Genomic DNA, 17,297 nt, shown 5'->3' with positions numbered 1-17,297 from the left:
ATGAGTAATAAAATGATATATAGGTAATGAGAGCAAAAGAATATATTGTAGGCCACATCTTCAACTAAATTAGGTTAATTGTTGGCAGGAAGAATGACATATGTATAGTGTGAAACATTTAAGCAATGTTACATGGTTGCCAATTTTTCCACCCAGCTGGTGTCATTTATATGCTGCCAGAATTGGAGACATGGTTTGTACATTTTTTGCCTTTATCTTCCACCCACGTTAGGAATATTATGACTCAATTAGCATGCAAAGTAGATAAAATTTTATTATTCTTTGTCACTGTTGGTTGGCAATTTTCATAAAAAGACCAGTCTACTGATTATCTACACACACTCTTTTGTATTGTAAACTATGTTGTTTAAATTTATTTCATATTTCTTGTTGTGAGAAATGATCCTGACACATTTAACAATTTCCACGGATTTTAATACTAGAAAAAATGGGATAAATAAAAGCAATGGATAAACAGAAGAAAGATGTAATAACTATTTGAAGAATTGGACAAAATACAGAAAATTCCAACAAGGCACATATCTCCTATTACTAGCATAGTTGTCATGAAATTATATAACAGAATAGTAAAAAGACCTTAAATCTCGATGGTTAGTTAATACATGCTTTTATTATCTGTTTCAGTTGACAGAAACATAAGTTGATCTGCAAGTACTGAGTTCATGAACTGGAAATGAGCAATTTTTACTCTAATATAAAAACAAAGACCAATCTCAAAGAAGACAGTCTAAAAGGTGACAATAGTTTGTACAAAAAGCAACCAGGGGAAGGGAGAGGCAGGGGGATGTTTTCTTCCTTTTATGCAAGGGATCCTGTATTAGTTTACTGACTCCAATTTACTTTAGAAGATATCAACCAAAATACATAGTTTTTCCACCTTCCAAACTATTCCTGTAGGTCATTTCTTTGGCTCATAGATTATCCAATAATGAACAGATATCCTTCTATTTCTACATTCCCATGTCTGTTTTAATGGCACTGTCTCAAAATTGCAGCTTTCATCCTATGTGCATCAGCATCAGAATGGTTCTGTTCCTATCACTTTAGAAAAGTGCCTTATCAAACCAATAAATAGTTATAGTTGAATATATTCACATTTATTTTCTTGTGTGATTCAGAATCACTGCCCATGAATATTGGGAAGTTTCCTACCATTTAAAGTAGAGTTCTAAAAACAGTTTTTGTTTGTTTTTGCTGGTTGTGAGGCCTGAATTCTGGGCCTGGGTGCTGTCCCTCAGCTCTTGAGCTCAAGGTTAGTGCTCTATCACTTGAGCTACAGTTCTACTTGCACCTTTTTCTGCTTATGTGGTGCTGAGGAATCAAACCCTGGGCCTTATGCATACAAGGCAAGCACTCTACCACTGAGCCACCTTCCTAGCCCCTAAGAACAGTTTGAGTGTCACTGTTCCCAACATTTCTTTTCCCTTCATTTAAGAATCTTCATTAAAATACTTTTGTGTAAAATTTTCCTCTAATCCTAGCTGAGTAGCTAGGAGGTTCAAGACTTATGGATGGTGGATCAAAACCATATGAGTTATCAATTTTCCCTTGTATACCCATTTGTGTTATTCATTTTATTCTTTGATCTAAATGTCATTCATATTCAGGGCCTTTCTTCCTACAAGTTCACCTGACATATTTTGTAGGATTTGATTGAAATTCCAGAATACTCCACTCTGAAGTGACATATGTTTCCTATCATGGAATTATAGCACCAATCTCTAAATTTCTGGCCTGATATTCCATCAACTCCCAAATGTAAGTTTTAATCTTTGCTAGAAAGCTCTTCAGCAATATTCTCTAGCAGTTTTTCATAGCAGAAAGGTAAGTATCAAAATAAACTTTGAAAAAAATGATATTATCCAGGGATATGAACTTTCCTATGACTGTAGTTTCAGTAGCTTCCTGAGAATTTTCAGGCATAACTATGAGCCACAATATAGAAAAGCTCTTTAATATTCAGTACACAATATATATTTTGAAATAAATTTTTATTAAAAAATTGATTATAAAAATCATTTGACCTGTTATGTTGCCTACTTTTCCTTCATATGCACCAATTAATAGTAGTGGTTTTTTCCACAAACAGTACTAACTTTTAAGGACAAAATGCATAATGAGGAAAATCTGGGAAATCTTCATGTATAAAATAGGACTTCAAATAAATTTAGTAGTTATATATATGTACTATGTCCTGATACAATATTTCTATCTTCTTCATATCAACATATTTTCAAAACATGCCCCTAGAAACAAAATAGCAATACCACTGATTTGAGGAAAACAGGAAAGTATTTAAACATCTTCTTCAATAATCAGTGCTACATGGTTGTAGCAAACTTGGAGATAGAAATCCATAAGGCAAGCACATTTTCTGAGAGCTATATAAGAAATAAAGTGGAAAAAAGAAAGTAGCCCACAAAACATGTAAGAAAGAAAAAAATCAGTCACCTAATTTGTTAAAAACTGCTTAATCATAAATAAGCAAATAGTCATTAACAATTTCAAAAAAGGGAACATATTTCATGAAACAGTACCCAAAATAATCTTCTGTTAACTAACTAACTAACTACTGGAAATTAGTGACATGATTTTGCCCGGGGCGGGGGGGGGGGGGGGGGGGGGGGGGGGGGGGGGGAGGGGGGGGGGCGGGCGCGGGGAGGTGCAGGGGTGGTCATGGGACATGAACTCTAGGCCTGGGCACTGTCACTGAGCTCTTCAGCTCAAGGCTAGTCCTCTTGAGCCACAGCGCCACTTCCAGTTTTCTCGTGGTTTATTGGAGATTAGAGTCTCAGACTTCCAGCACAGGCCAGCTTTGAACCGTGATCCTCAGATTTCAGCCTCCTGAGTTGCTAGGATTCCAGGTGAGAGCCACAGGTTTCCAGCAACATTATTGACATTTTACATTACCTGAATTGTTTTGTACTGCTTTCTTTCTTTCTTTCTTTCTTTCTTTTCTTTTTCTTTTTTTCACTTCTTTCCTTCCTTCCGTCCTTCCTTCCTTCCTTCCTTCCTTCCTTCCCTCTTTCCTTTCTTTCTTCCTCTTTTCCACAGAAGGAAAGGGTGACTAATTGGAAGTCTTCCAATGCAAGTGCCCTGGTAGAACACAAATACTATTCATGCAGTTAATATTTTACTCACATAATATATCTTCAGGTGTACATATTATGTGCATGTGTCCTAACAAGAACAAAACTGTATGAGGGGATCTAAAATCACCAGCTATGTTTCTTTTCAGATGAAGGTTAATTTACTTATGAAACGTTATCCAATCTTCTATCAGTTGATCAATTTTAGGCAGCATTACATTTGTTATATCTGAAATAGCCTTCAGATATATAATTGGGAAATATTTCCCAATTATAAACTTAGGCAACACTGTTCTATGTGATTCCATGATAATTCAAATCTTTTAACCTCATCCTGAATATAATTGGCTGTTTAAATTGTAATTCTTCTGGGAAGAAAGTAACAATAGTCTAGATATTTGTGTTGATAGAACACAATTAATTGGAGGCCAAACGAATAATTAAATTAAACTTTCCATTTTGTCTCCAAATATTGTTTAAATCATTGTTTTGTTTGTGATGAACTGTGTTCATGTATGTATGTTTAATCCTTTCTATATTGTGTCAATTTCTTTGTGTAATTCTAATTCATGGTTATGAAATACCTGGTTTGATATGGTGCAATCTTTTTTCAGCTTGTATCTTCTTGGCTGTAAACAGAAACATTTTCTTACATTAATTAGGGAAGCACTGATATTCCCATTGTTGTAATAGCACTAACTACATATAGATGTTTACGATATTGCTCATTGCAATAACACTTAAATTATTTTTGCCTCACTCCTGTCTACATTATTGTCTTTCTATCATGAAATTAGGATACTCAATATGCTCTCTAACATCTGCAGGGTTTGTAAATGTTGATGTATCCCTTCACCAGAGTTTTCAAGATACAGGTGTGTTAAAAACAATTTTTACAGGAGTCAGTCTTTAGAAACTCCTAATATTGCTCAGTAGAATTGTAATATTTTCACAAACAGTTGACACTCATATGTTTATTAAAATATAGCTAGTTATTCTATCTAATTCTATGTCTTTCCCTAATAACACTGCTTACTGTGACTATTAAACTGTAATTTTTGCATTTTTCACACTGCCTAATAGAAAAAGTGATTCTTTGTTTGAACATATGGGCAGCAGTATGCATGACACTTCTTTTGTAATTGTGTTGAAGATTTTTCTATTACATCACCTCAATTTATTTTCTATATGTTGATATAATTCTCGAGTGAATTCATGTTACTCTTCTCATCAAAACAATGAATATTGCATCACACTGTGATTGCAAGAGTTTAGGAAATGAACAAAGGAGAACCAACCTTTAATGAATTCATATAAAATCATGAATAAAATACTTCCAAACTAAGTAAAATTTTATTGTATTTTATATCACATCCTGACATAATTTTTGAATGTCTGTAATTCCTGATAGTACACTCAGGTTTATAAATGAGATGTATTTCCAAAAGTGTTATAGAATTTTGTGGAGACTATGTGTGTTCACCATAAATTTGAAAACATAGACTTAAACAATTGAATTATAAAATGATTAGTGTTACCACAAAATTGCAGGACAATACTCACAAGACAATATGTTGGATATGATCTGGACAACTTGAGAGGGAATTATTGGGAGCTGGGAAGTGGGAGAAAGAAGAAGGGGGTAATATGTTCAACAAGAATTGTATTCACTAACTCACCTTGACAATAAAATTATAATAAATATGAAAAGTTCAACCTAAATCCTAGAACTGATGGAATGACTAGTATTCCATATCACATATTCAACTCACTTTGAAACTGATGACAATGACAATATCTATTAATAATTCTTTGAATTCCACTTAGGCAATTAGCTACTTTTTGGATGTTCAAGATGAATAGAAGACAAAAGTATTTTAAGCTAATGAGACAAGTGCTATTTTTGAAATTCTTGTATCTATAGAAATCCCTATGAATATCCTTGCTAGGTATTTCCCAGTTACAGAGTGTATGTTAAGGTATTTTTCTCAGAAAAATATATAAAAATGGTTTTGCCCAGTATCTTTGGAAATACCAATCCAGTCCAAATGGTGTGCATGATTTTAAAGCATTTTCAAAACTGAATTTTAATAAGGAGGTGATGACTAAAATCAGAAGTATTTAAATTTTCCTACCCATTAAAATTAATAATGTTTTAAAGGGCACACTTCTTACTTTCAGGGAGACAGACAATAATTCTTCATAATTTCTTTAAGGCAGAAAACTAGTTTCTTTTGTTTTTCTAAAAGTAACTCATTTTAGTGTTCACAGATATTTTAATATAAGATTCAGAACTCTCCAGTAAAATTACTGCAATATATGTACACCTTGCTGTATGGCAAGTGTTGTCAGTAGGTTAACTATTACCAATGAGCAATATGCTTCAATTTACATATTACATTTTAGTATCAAATAAATCATTACAAAATTTGATATTCTATAGAATTTCCAATGGTTATATATGCTCCACACACAAGGATGTGGACTCATAATTAAGTGAGAACTTTTAAGAAAACCTTAAACATGAATACACTACTGTCCAGAGTTGTGAAAAATCTTTCTGTCAGGTGATCATTGAGTAAATTGATCAAAGTAGAATGAAGGCTTTAGAAGACTTTTTTCCTGTTTCTTCAAAAGGCATACTATCATACCAAGTTATCTTTCCAAAATGCCTACAATATGCAGTATTTGTAATTGTCACTATCTTTAGGCAACTTCTAAAAAGAAAACCAGTGGAAGGCTACTCCATCTCTACAATGTGCTTAATTCTTTCAAACCTAGTGTCAAAATTTATCTCTGTTATTTTCATTGCAAAATGGGGTTAACAAAAGTAACTTGTATGTAGAAGCCTACTGGAACATAACTGAAGACAGAGAAAACACTACTGACTTAGCAGAAGGAAGTAGAATGAGGATCAGCTTTCATACTGGTCAACATCAGAGAGAATTCCATCTATACATCAAATGTATTGAATTGTAGAAGAGTTTAAATAAATGGTAGTTTATTTAAGCATAGTAAGAACAAGCTTGATATTGTCTTATACTTTAATTCAGTGGCCAGAAGCAAAGTTCTTAAACAAACGAGATTATGATACTTAAATGAGGTCTATTTGTCATATCACAAGAATGATGAACACTCCCACAATAGACATTTACAAAACCTGGACATGGCTTCTGAGAAGCCTTTTGATGGGAATCATTTCTATCTACTTCAGAGAGGGTTTCTGCTCTGCTTGTTTCTCTGATTAACTTCATGAGATATCAAGCACTCCCATACCATCCTTTCTTTGACCAATAGCTAACTGACCATGTGATTTGTTTCATTAGGTATGATGTCAGATTCTCCATCTGAAGACACATCATGGCCTTCTAAAATTTTTCTTCCATATAGGTTTTGTTAGAATAGTCTCAAGCCACATTCTGTTCTTCTGCACATGGCAAATATTGAAATGTTTCAGTTCCTCAGATTTCATAAAACAGTAGTTCTAAAGAGGAGGATATGTAAATCCACAATCTCCAGTCATTATTACTGTAATACCAACTACTTTTATTTCCAGTACTGTGTCCATATAAATTAGATAGTTAAATGAAGGACCTAAGTTTCCTGAGTCCACATCCAAAACTCTTTGGTAGGAGATTTTTAATAGAATTAGTTGGTATATATGAAAAATAATGATAGACATCCTACCTAAAACTAGAATAGTATCCATCATCTTTTATATGTCAGTATACACTTTAATCTTGCTTTTCTAAGTTCTGAGTAATAACCATGTTTTTAGTAATACCTAATGAATTTCATATGATTGGCAAACCTATCAACAGTCTTTATCTGAGAATTTTACAACAGTAAGTTATGTTCTAGGAAATTTCAAGTAGTTTATATTATTATTGATCAAATATAAAATCAATGCAAAAGCCTAAAAGTATATACATAAATCCAAACATTCTCAGGTATCTCTCTATATATTCTATGTTTATATTTTATATTATATACTAACATCAATGTTTGTACAAATAAAAATTTGATAAATAAAATAATCCTTCTTGGAACTAGGCATTACTGTTTAATGGATAAACTTCAGAACACAGCAATTTCCATTCTGGCAAACTTAAAATTAACTTCTAATCCCATCACTTGTTTGTGGATCAAAGAAATCAAATTTTTAATTTGTTCTCCTCTGCTACATCAATACTAGATACTGTACTACTGAAATTTACTACCTATTGAACCACAGTCCCAATCTAAAACTCTTGACTCTCATGATTTTCAATGCTTTGTGGTACATGTGGTAAATGTGGAAAATTCCTCTTTGTTTTGTGTTACATATTTCCTCAAAGAAACAGTTTTCTGAATGATTCTTCCTACTGATCTTATACTCCTAGTTGGAATAAAAATGTACCTAGAAGAGTGGCAAACCCTCCTTCAGATAAGTGTATAATTTGTTTGATGTATGTAAAAGTATATTTGGAATTGGTTAAAACCACATTAATTCAAGTATCCTTAATTTATAAAACCTTTATCAAATTCACTCAAAAATGGTCATGATGCATCATTCTCTAATGGTTGTCTATAATGAAGAAAGAAATGCTTGAAAATTATGGAATAGTTAGTTCAAAAGTTGTACATTTCTTGTTTTAAGTGACCCTAATATGTGCATTAGACAGAGAATTCAATGTATTTCAATTCATGTGTCTAGCAACAAACAGATTTAGAGATGAATAGTTTCTACCTGGCTGCTTTTCATTTGACTGAAAAAAATCACAATGCTTAAGATTTCTGATTTTGAAGTATTTACTCAGTTTTTTCCTCAGAAAATTTTTCTCTCTACAGGACTTGCTGACATTTACCTGCCTGTCACAATGGAAGAAGGTACACATGTTTATGCTTTTATTTTGAGAAATTATTTCAACTGATCCAGTTCACCTTATTTTCTTCTTTCTGTGAATCACAAATGGTATACTGACAGGAGCAGAAGACTGGGGTAGAGGGGATTTCTTCTGATAAAGGCTGAAATTTTAGACATGCTGATAATTATGACATTGAGTTTTCATATGCTAGATTGAAATGTAAGAAAGAAAATATATTATTGACACTTTCTAGATTGGAATGTAAGAAAGCAGGTAAATTAGGGGCCCTCAATGAATTTATACTCTCAGAAGATAAAATATGCTAACAGTTCCAACTGACTCAATAATTACTTTTTCCTAGAATGAACATTTTTTATAATATTTAAGAGTAGGAACTCTCTAATGGAGACTGAGAGTACATCAGAAGGTAATTTACACAGTAATACTCTTTGTCATATTTTGAATCTTCATTCTCCCGATAGTGATTCCTTAGGTAGTGTATAATTCCTAAAGGAAATAACAGCCAAGATTTGTATTTCCCCAATATTTTGCTTTTTTCCTGAGATATGTTACTTTTTCAGAGGAATCTGTAGATCCTAAGAGATTATTACAGTGGCCCTATGATAAAAATCACAAGATAGGGTCGTGCAAGTCCCCATATCATGCAGAACTGAAAGGTTTCATTTGAACATGTTGGTACTACATAACTTCTTTAGTTAATGAATAAATTTGGGTATCATTTTATTGTAATTGTTGGAAATCTATGTGAATGATGTTACAGAATGTGTGGGCAGAAATGTCATGGACAAGTTTTGTATTTCTTCTGAAATCTCAGCAGCATGTAATGGAAATTACGAGAGCAGAAGTCCACATTGTTTATTGTATTTCTAGAGCTCTATCCAAACACAGCATAGGCAAGATGTTTTGTGTTGGAAAATGATTTCGAACTGTTTGTGACATATTTCACAAATATTAGAGGTGGTTTCATTTTACTCATCATTACTTAATGTCCAACTGTAAATTAATGACATTCTTAAATGTTAAATTAATATGGTAAGATATCCACTGTATTATCATATGACCTGCAATTCAGCTGAATCCTTTAGGTTTCAGGCAGAAGACAGATGTTATCATCCACCATTTTGGAGGTTTTCAAATATCCTTTGCAATTACCTTTTATACGCATTCCAAAGCACATATAAGTAATCAAGATTTGAGTAAATAGAGACCAAAATTCTGAAATGTATGTTTCTAAAGTTTGATAAACAGTTTCATGGAGCCTTCCCTGGTATTCATGCATGAAATCGTATGAATGAAGGAGTTTGAGATCTGAATATCATTTTTTGTCCCTAACCCATACACAACAATCATAGAGATGCTAACCTCCACTATCAAATTAGAAAAGGCAGAAGAGGTGCTATGGCTAACCATCCAACCTACCAAACCAACCACCAACTACCCAATCAACCTACCAATACACTAACCACCTACCCACCTACCAACGCACCCACCAATTACACAATCAACCAACACACCCACTAACCCACTCCCCACCTACAAACAACAAATCCACTAACCAACCAACCCACTAACCACTCAATCAACCCACTAAAACCAAACAACCCACCACCTGACCAACTGATCAACCCTTCTTTTCTTTTTTTAATGCATTGGCCATTTATTAGACCTATGTTTAGGGTTGTTTCAAATGCTAACAACCAGGTGTTTCAAAACCCAAAAAATGAAGTCCATTTTAACTTTCTGAAATTAGTTAATAAGAATTCTGTAGGAATACTGACTCATCTTGCTAACCTTTAAAAGAGTTAAAACAATTTTTTAAACTCTGCTATATAAATCAAATTATCTTTCAATTTCAAAACTATTGAAAGACCATGAGTCAGCTGATCTATGAAATTATTCAAGATAAGGCTGAACTATCTGTGCTTTTCTTTATACAATTAATCCCAGTTCTCTTTCCCCCTACGGTATAAGAAAATGAAAATTCTGCTTTCAAATCATGCAGAGATTTAAATCAGCATTTTTCTACTTCCTCTAAGAAACTAAAATGTTTCTTATCCTACAATTATAAATAGTCATGACACTCATACTATTTTTTTTTGTGGTGGGTTATTTATGCATCTATGGTATCTGCCCATCTTCGATGGGTGTCCCATTGTTATTGCCAGGGGAACTGAAGAAGTAGAAAACAGTCTTGTTTGCAGCAGGTGTCTCCTGCACACTTTCTTCAATCCTTTTGTGCCGTAGTAAGAGTCTGGACCTGTGAGTGTTGCACAGGCAGTGTAGCACACGTTGGGCAGGATCTCTATAGGTTCTTTGAATATGACCCTGAAGGTGTTAGCAGTCCCATCACAACTAAATCCGGTGTCATTTTGTCCCAGGGTTTGTTTCTTTTCATATTCAATGATTGTATGTTCACTTGGTAATCCGTGGGACCATGAATAGACCCATACAAGCCAAACCCGACTACGGAGATTTTTCTGTTTACTGTGAACCTGATCCCGTCGCTGGTCCCACTGTAGCCCCAGCTGCTCTCCACGTGCTGGAACCTGCTGACGCAGCACTCCTTGCCCCGCAGGCAGCCGCGGGTGCGGTCCACGTAGCGCACGCGGGGCTTCGGGTTCACAGTGAAGTGGAGGACGAGCATTACCACCTCCCGGTCCGACAGGATCCCAGACTGAGCGGGGCCTGTTGCAAACTCCTCAATTGTCATCAGAGGGAAACGGATCAAGGACAGTTTGTATGTTGGCGAGAGTCACAGGCAACTGCTGTCGTTGACATTCTGCTTCTGCCCAGCGCACAACAGCTCCAAAAAGTCGGCTTTCTCGAATACTGAGTGTGTCTCTTTCTAGAACTGCACACAGTGTGTCTATACCAATGTCAGTGAACCCCTCTGCACGGAGTGCCTCCACCGTGCTCTTGTCTATCGTGTCTAGAAAGAGACTGCAAGCTGAGGTTCATCAAATAATCGAGCCTGCGTGAGCAACATGAAGGCGTTTTCTGCCCTAAGATGCTTAGTGAGAAACTCCACGCAGTGCGCTTCCAAGGCTGGGACGGCATACTTCTTAGCAGTGTAAAGCGTAGTCATCACTGTTTCTGGGCCAATCTGAACTTCATCTGAATACTGAAATGGCAGCAGCGCGAGGAATGCCGCGGGCTCCCCGTCTGCCGACGTGGTGGCCATGCAGCCTTTGAACATAGCGTCGCAGACGGCGCTGCCGGCCGCCAGCACGAAGCGGTGAGCGGGGATGCGCTGCACGGGCGCGCGCGGCGCAGCGGCGGCGGCGGCGCGGGCCTTGCCCAGCACGAAGCTCAGGTCGCTGAGCAGATCCGAGTTGAAGAGGAAGGCGAAGCGCTCCCGCAGCCTGCGACGCCTTGGTCGCCTGCCCATTGTAGAGCGGCTCCTGCGCCAGCGGCAGCAGCGCCCCATGCGGCAGCGGCGGCGACGGACCGGGCGCCGCCTCGGGCCCCGGCGCCGCCTCGGGCCCCGGCGCCTGCTCCGCCGCGGCCGCCGGCCCCAGCGAGGCCATCGTGCGCCGTGCGGGCCCCGGGACCAGGGTGCGAGCGCCCGACGCTGTGCCACCATCGCCCGGCCGTCCGCGGAGGCCGGCGCCGCCGCCCCCTCCCGCCTTCCGAAAGAGGCGTTTCTGGCGGCCGCGCCCGCGCGCCCGCGCCGCTCTCCTCCCGCCCACGCAGGCGCGCCGCCGCTTCCCCTGCCGTCCCGCGCGCCCCACCCGAGTCCGGAGGCCCTGCGCCGCCCGGAGAGGGGCACCGGGGCTGCGCCCGGGGGCCATGGGGATCCCCGTGGCCCGGAGAGCCCCGGCCCCGACCCCCTGCGCCGATAACCCTGCCCCTCCCTTGCCCCCCCTCCTCCTCTGACCCCTCCCCTTTGCCCCTACCTCTGACCTCCCCCCTCTCCCCTCTCCCTTTCCCTCCTCTGACCTCCTCCTTCCCCTTCTCCCTCTTCCCTCCCCATTTCCCGCCTCTGACACCCCTGGTCTGCCCTGTCCCCCTTGCCACTCCCCCCCAACCCATCTTTTCTGAGTGAGCTGAGATCTGTGCCAGTGGTCTTTATGAACAGAATTGTTCCTGTGATGAGAACTAAAGCTCCAAAATTCATTCCTTTCTGTTGACTGCCAAGTATCTCTAAACTCTGTCCTTGCTGCCTCCTGCCTCCTCTCTCCTCTCCCTTTCTGCCAGGGCACCCTGAATCTGGCCCATTCTTCCTGCTGTTCCTTGCCTTTCATGGCTGGACAGGCTGCAGCCTGGCACTAAGCCTGCCCTGGATGGTAATCCACTTAGAGTCCATGGCCATGGGTACTGGCACTGGAGGAGGAGGAGGACAAGGAAGAAGAGAAGGGCAACTGCCACCCAACTATCCCCCGACTCCAGCCTGGGGCCCTGGAAACATGTTCGATGAGGCCCTGAGCACACTCTAAGGAGATGATAACCAAAAATGCTGCCCACCAATAGCATCTGTTTTCCATTCTCTTTCCTCGTCATTTGTTTAAATTTACCACTGCCCCACCTTAAAAGGGGTTTAGAGCTGGATCAAGCCATGGCTGGCTTTGAACTGGCTGTGCAGAATAGCCTAGAGTCAAACTTGTGACCCTTTAGCTTTTAAATTCCCCACCACACACACAGGGCTGGAATTACAGGTATGTGCTAGGAACGTGGCCTGCCCACCAAATGTTGCTATTGTGCTTATTATTGTTATTATTATTATTACTATTATTGTTATTATTATTATTACTATTATTGTTATTATTATTATTATATTTCACAGTTCTGGGGCTAGAAGTCAGGGCCTGAGCTTCCTTTTTGCTCAAGACCAGTGCTCAACCACTTAAGCCACAGCACCACTCCTTGTTTTGAGGAGATTCATGGGAGATGAGTATCTCATTTCCTTTCCTGTTCCAGGCTAGCTTGGAACCATGATCCTCCTGATCTCAACACACATGATATATGCACACATGCAAATGCACGCTTCCCCACACACCATCTCCTCTGCAGCATGAGCTTATGGCCAGAGCCACTGCCCTACACTCTCAGGGGCCAAGGACACCTGATTCTGGAAGGATCTGATGGTACATATGACAGCAGGTAAGGCCCTTACTCTTCCTATGTGTCAGAGGCCCAAGCTCAGCCACTGCCTTGACCCCTTCTCCTTCACTCTCTACCCCCAGGGTCAGAAGCCAGTGCCCTGGACATCAACATGGCCAGCAGAACCCAGGAGGAAACAAATCAGCTCAGACACCCCAGCCCACCGGGACATGTGAGGATGTGAGACAAGGAGCTCCCTCTACTGTGTGCCATGCTCACAATTCCTCCCTCCTTCCTTTTTTCCTTCCTTCCTTCCCTTCTTCTGGCTTTCCCTACTTCCGCCATTCTTCCCCTCCTTCCTGTCTTCCTTATTTGCTTACTCACTTCCCTCCTTCCTTCCATTCCTTCCCTCTTTCCTTCCTCCCTTTCATCCTTCTATCCTCCCTCCCTTCTCTTCTTCCTTCCTGCCTTCCTTGCTTCCTTCCTTCATCTCTTTCTTCCTTCCTTCTTTCCTTCCACCCTTCCTTCTACCTTCCTCCTCTTCTTCCTTTTTCCCTTCCCTCTGTCCTTTATCTACTTCTTCCTTCTTTCCTCCCTCCGTCCTTTCCCTTCTTCCTTCCTGCCTGCCTTCCATTCTTCCTTAAACTCATGGTATAGGCCTTGAACTCAAAGCCTGAGATCTGAACTCCAGGCCTCGGCCTTGAACTAACAACCTTACCTTGAACTATTGGGCCTTGAACTAGGGGCCTCTGACTTGAACTCATAGCCTAGATTTGAAATTCTGGGCTTGGGTATTGAATTCCCAGATTGGGCCTTGAACTCCCAGCCTGAGACCTGAATGCAAAGCCTGTTACTTGAACTGGGGCACCCTGGTACTGAAACTCTGGGCCTTGACCTTGAACTCCCCAGTCTGGGCCTTAAACTCACAGGAAGAGACTTCAACTCAAAGCCTGGTACTTGAACTGGGGCCCTGGACCTTAAACTCAGGTCGTGGGACTTTTTGGGGCTTGGGACCTGGAACTCTGGGCCTCTGTTTTGACCTCATGGACTGGGCCTTGAACTCAGAGTGTGGGCCTTAACTTGGGGCCTGGGATTTTACTCATGGCCAGGGACTTGAACTCTGGGCCTGATACTGAACTGTGTCCTGGATCTTGAAATGGGTGGGGTGGGAGGTCTGGGACTTCAATTTAATATCTAGTCTTTGAACTCATCCCCTGGGCCTTAAACTCATGGCCTGGACATTAGTCTCATGGTCTGGGCCTTGAACTCAAACTGAGATTCGAACTCCAGCGTGGGACCTGGAATTCAAAGCTGGGCATTTAACTTGGCATCCAGGCCATGAACTGGGGGCCTGTGTCTTGAACTCATATCCTGGGCCTGAAACTCTGGGTATGGGCATTGAACTTCCCAGACTGGGCCTTGAACTCACAGCCTGGGCCTTGAACTCATTGACTAGTACTAGAACTGGTGCCCTGAACCTTAAAATCGGGTCCTGGGACTTGAAATCACAGCATTGAACTCATCACCTGGGATATAAACAGGGATCCTGGAACTTGAAAAAAGGGCCTGGAATTTGAACACTGAGCCCAGGCCTTGAACTCACAGCCTAGGTCTTGACCTTGGTCCTGGGACTTAAAAAATCAGGCCTTGGAACTTTAATTCCCATCCTAAACCTTGAACTTGGGACCTGGGCTTCAAACTTTCAGACTGGGCCTTGAACTTTCAGCCTAGGCCTTGAACTCAGGGCCTGTCCCTTAAATTTCTGCGTGGATTTGAATTCCCAGACTTAGTCTTAAATTCAGGTCCAGAGCCTTGAACTTTTGATCTGGGCCTTGAACTCGGTGCCTGCACCTTGAACTCAATGACTGGAAATAGAATTTGCAGCATGAGCTTTAAACTTGGAGCTTGGGCCTTAAACTTTTGGCCTGGGCCTGAGTTCTCGGGCCCTGAGCCTTGGACTCTGAGCCTGGGATTTGAATTCCCAACCTGATCCTTTAACTCAGGGCCTGAATTTTAACTTTTGACCTGAGGCTTAAACTAGGGGCATGAGCATTGAATTTGGGCCTGAGCCATAAATTTAGGACCTGGGACTTGAATTTGCAGCATGAGCATTGAAATCAGGGCTTGGGCCTGGGACTTTTGGTTTGGGACTTGAACTGGGGCCCTGGACCTTGCTCTCAAGACCTGGGAACTGAACTTGGGGCCTGGGCATTAAACTCATGGCCTGGATCTTGAACTCAGAACCAGGAACTTGAACTTTCAGCATTGAACTTGAACTTGGGGCCTGAGCCTTGATTTCAGAGCCTTGGACTTGAATTTACAACCTGGGCCTTGTACTAGATGGCTGAGCCTTGAACTGGGGGCCTAGGACTTGAACTCATATCCTGGGCCTGAAACTCTGGGCCTGGGCCTTTAACTCATAGCCTAGATCTTGACCTCAATGCCTGCTACTTGTACTGGGATCCAAGACCTGGAACTCTGGGCCCAGGAATTGAAATTGGGGCCTGGGCCTTGAACTCATGGCCTGCAGTATGAACTTGGGTGCTGTGAGTTTTACTCATGTCATGGGACTTGAACCCTAGGCCTGGGATGTGAACTCTTTGCCTGGAAATTGAACTCATAGTCTGAGACTTTAATTCAAAGCCTGGGACTTGAACTCACAGACTAAGCTTTGAACTCTGAGCCTGGGACTTGAATGGGGCCCTGGAACTTGAACTTGGGATCCAGCACTTGAATTCAACTGGGGCACTGGATTTGAACTGGGCCTGAAACTTTGGTATTGGACTTTGAACTCCTAGCCTGGACTTTGAAATCATGGCCTAGTACTTGAATTGGGACCCTGGACCTTGAATTAGGGGAAAAAGAAATACACTGATATTTCAATTTGGGACCCAGGCCTTTAACTCTTGGCCTTGGGCCTTAAAAACATGGCCTGGGCCTTAGTCTTATGGTCTAGACTTGAGCTCAAAAGCTGGGATTTGAACTCTGAGCCTGGGCATTGAACTTGTCCTGGGTGTTGAACTCAGGATGGGAGCCTTGAGTTGAGACCCTGGACCTTGAAGAAGGGGCCTGACTTGAACTTGGAGCCTGGACCTTGAACTCAGGCCTGGGACTGGAACTCAGAGCCTAAGACTTGAATTCAGAGTCTGAGCCATGAACTCTGGGCATAGGCCTTGAACTATCAGCTGGAATTTGAATTTGAGCATTTAACTCAGGGCTTGGGACTTGAACTTGGGACCTGGGATTAGAACTCATAGCCTGAGCCTTAAATTTGCAGGCTGGTACTTGAACTAGAGCCCTGGACCTTGAACTCTGGGATTATGAATTGAAATTGGGTCATGGGCCTTGAACTTGGGGCCTGCAACTCAAACTCGGGGCCTGGGATTTTTACTCATGGCCTAGGATGTGAACTAGTGGCCTGAACATTGAGCTCACAGCCTGGGCCTTTAACTCAGGCGTGGATCTTGACCTTGGAGCCTGGGCCTTGAACTCTGGGACTGAGACTAAAGTGGGGAACCTGAGTCGTGAACTTGGGGCCTGGGCTTTGAACTTTCAGACAGAATTTGAATTTGGGCCTGGGAATTGAACTTTTGGTATGGGACTTGAATTTACAGCCTGGGCCTTGAACTCAGCACTTGGGACTTGAAATCCCTGTCTGAACATTGAACTCTTGTTCTGGTTGATCAAGCCTGAGACTTGAATTTGAGGCCTACGCCTTAAACTCACCTGAGCCTTGAACTCAGTGCCTGGATTTGATCTTGTGGCCTGGACCTTGAGCTCATAACCTGGGTCTTTAACTGGAAGGCTGGGACTTGAACTCATAGACTGTGCCTTGAACTCATAGCCTGGTATTGAACTCACAGCTTATTACTTGAACTGGGGCCTCAGACCTTGAAATCAAGGCCTGGGAATTGAACTCACAGTCTGGCCTTGAATTCATGACCTGGAATCTGGACTGGGACACTAAACCTTGACCACTAATGGAAAGGGAGGACCTGGCTCTTCATCTTCAGGCCTGGGCCTTGAACTTTTGGCTTGGGCCTTGAACAGTTGGCCTAAGACTTGATTTCCTTGTGTGGGACTTGAACTTTCAGGATTGGAATTTAACTCAGGGTCTGGGCCTTGAATTCAGCACCTGTGACTTAAATTCCCACCTGAACCTTGAAATCTTGGCCTGGGTCTTGAACTATCAGCAGAGACATGAATTTGGTTGCCAGGACCTGAACTCACATCCTGGAATTTAACTTGGGGCTGGGCCTTGAACTCGGGCCTGGGACTT

General features: G+C 41.2%; 1 pseudogene; it reads right to left on the bottom strand.

The window, feature by feature from the left end:
* Positions 1-10,096: 10,096 nt before the first annotated feature.
* Positions 10,097-11,505, bottom strand: LOC138823782 (BTB/POZ domain-containing protein 1 pseudogene; annotated as a pseudogene).
* Between the last annotated feature and the right edge of the window lie 5,792 nt (positions 11,506-17,297).

This window comes from Dipodomys merriami, unplaced genomic scaffold (assembly GCF_024711535.1).
Source record: "Dipodomys merriami isolate MVZ:Mamm:240054 unplaced genomic scaffold, mDipMer1.0.p SCAF_123, whole genome shotgun sequence".
Taxonomy (NCBI): domain Eukaryota; kingdom Metazoa; phylum Chordata; class Mammalia; order Rodentia; family Heteromyidae; genus Dipodomys; species Dipodomys merriami.
This window is presented reverse-complemented; position numbering and strand designations above follow the sequence as displayed.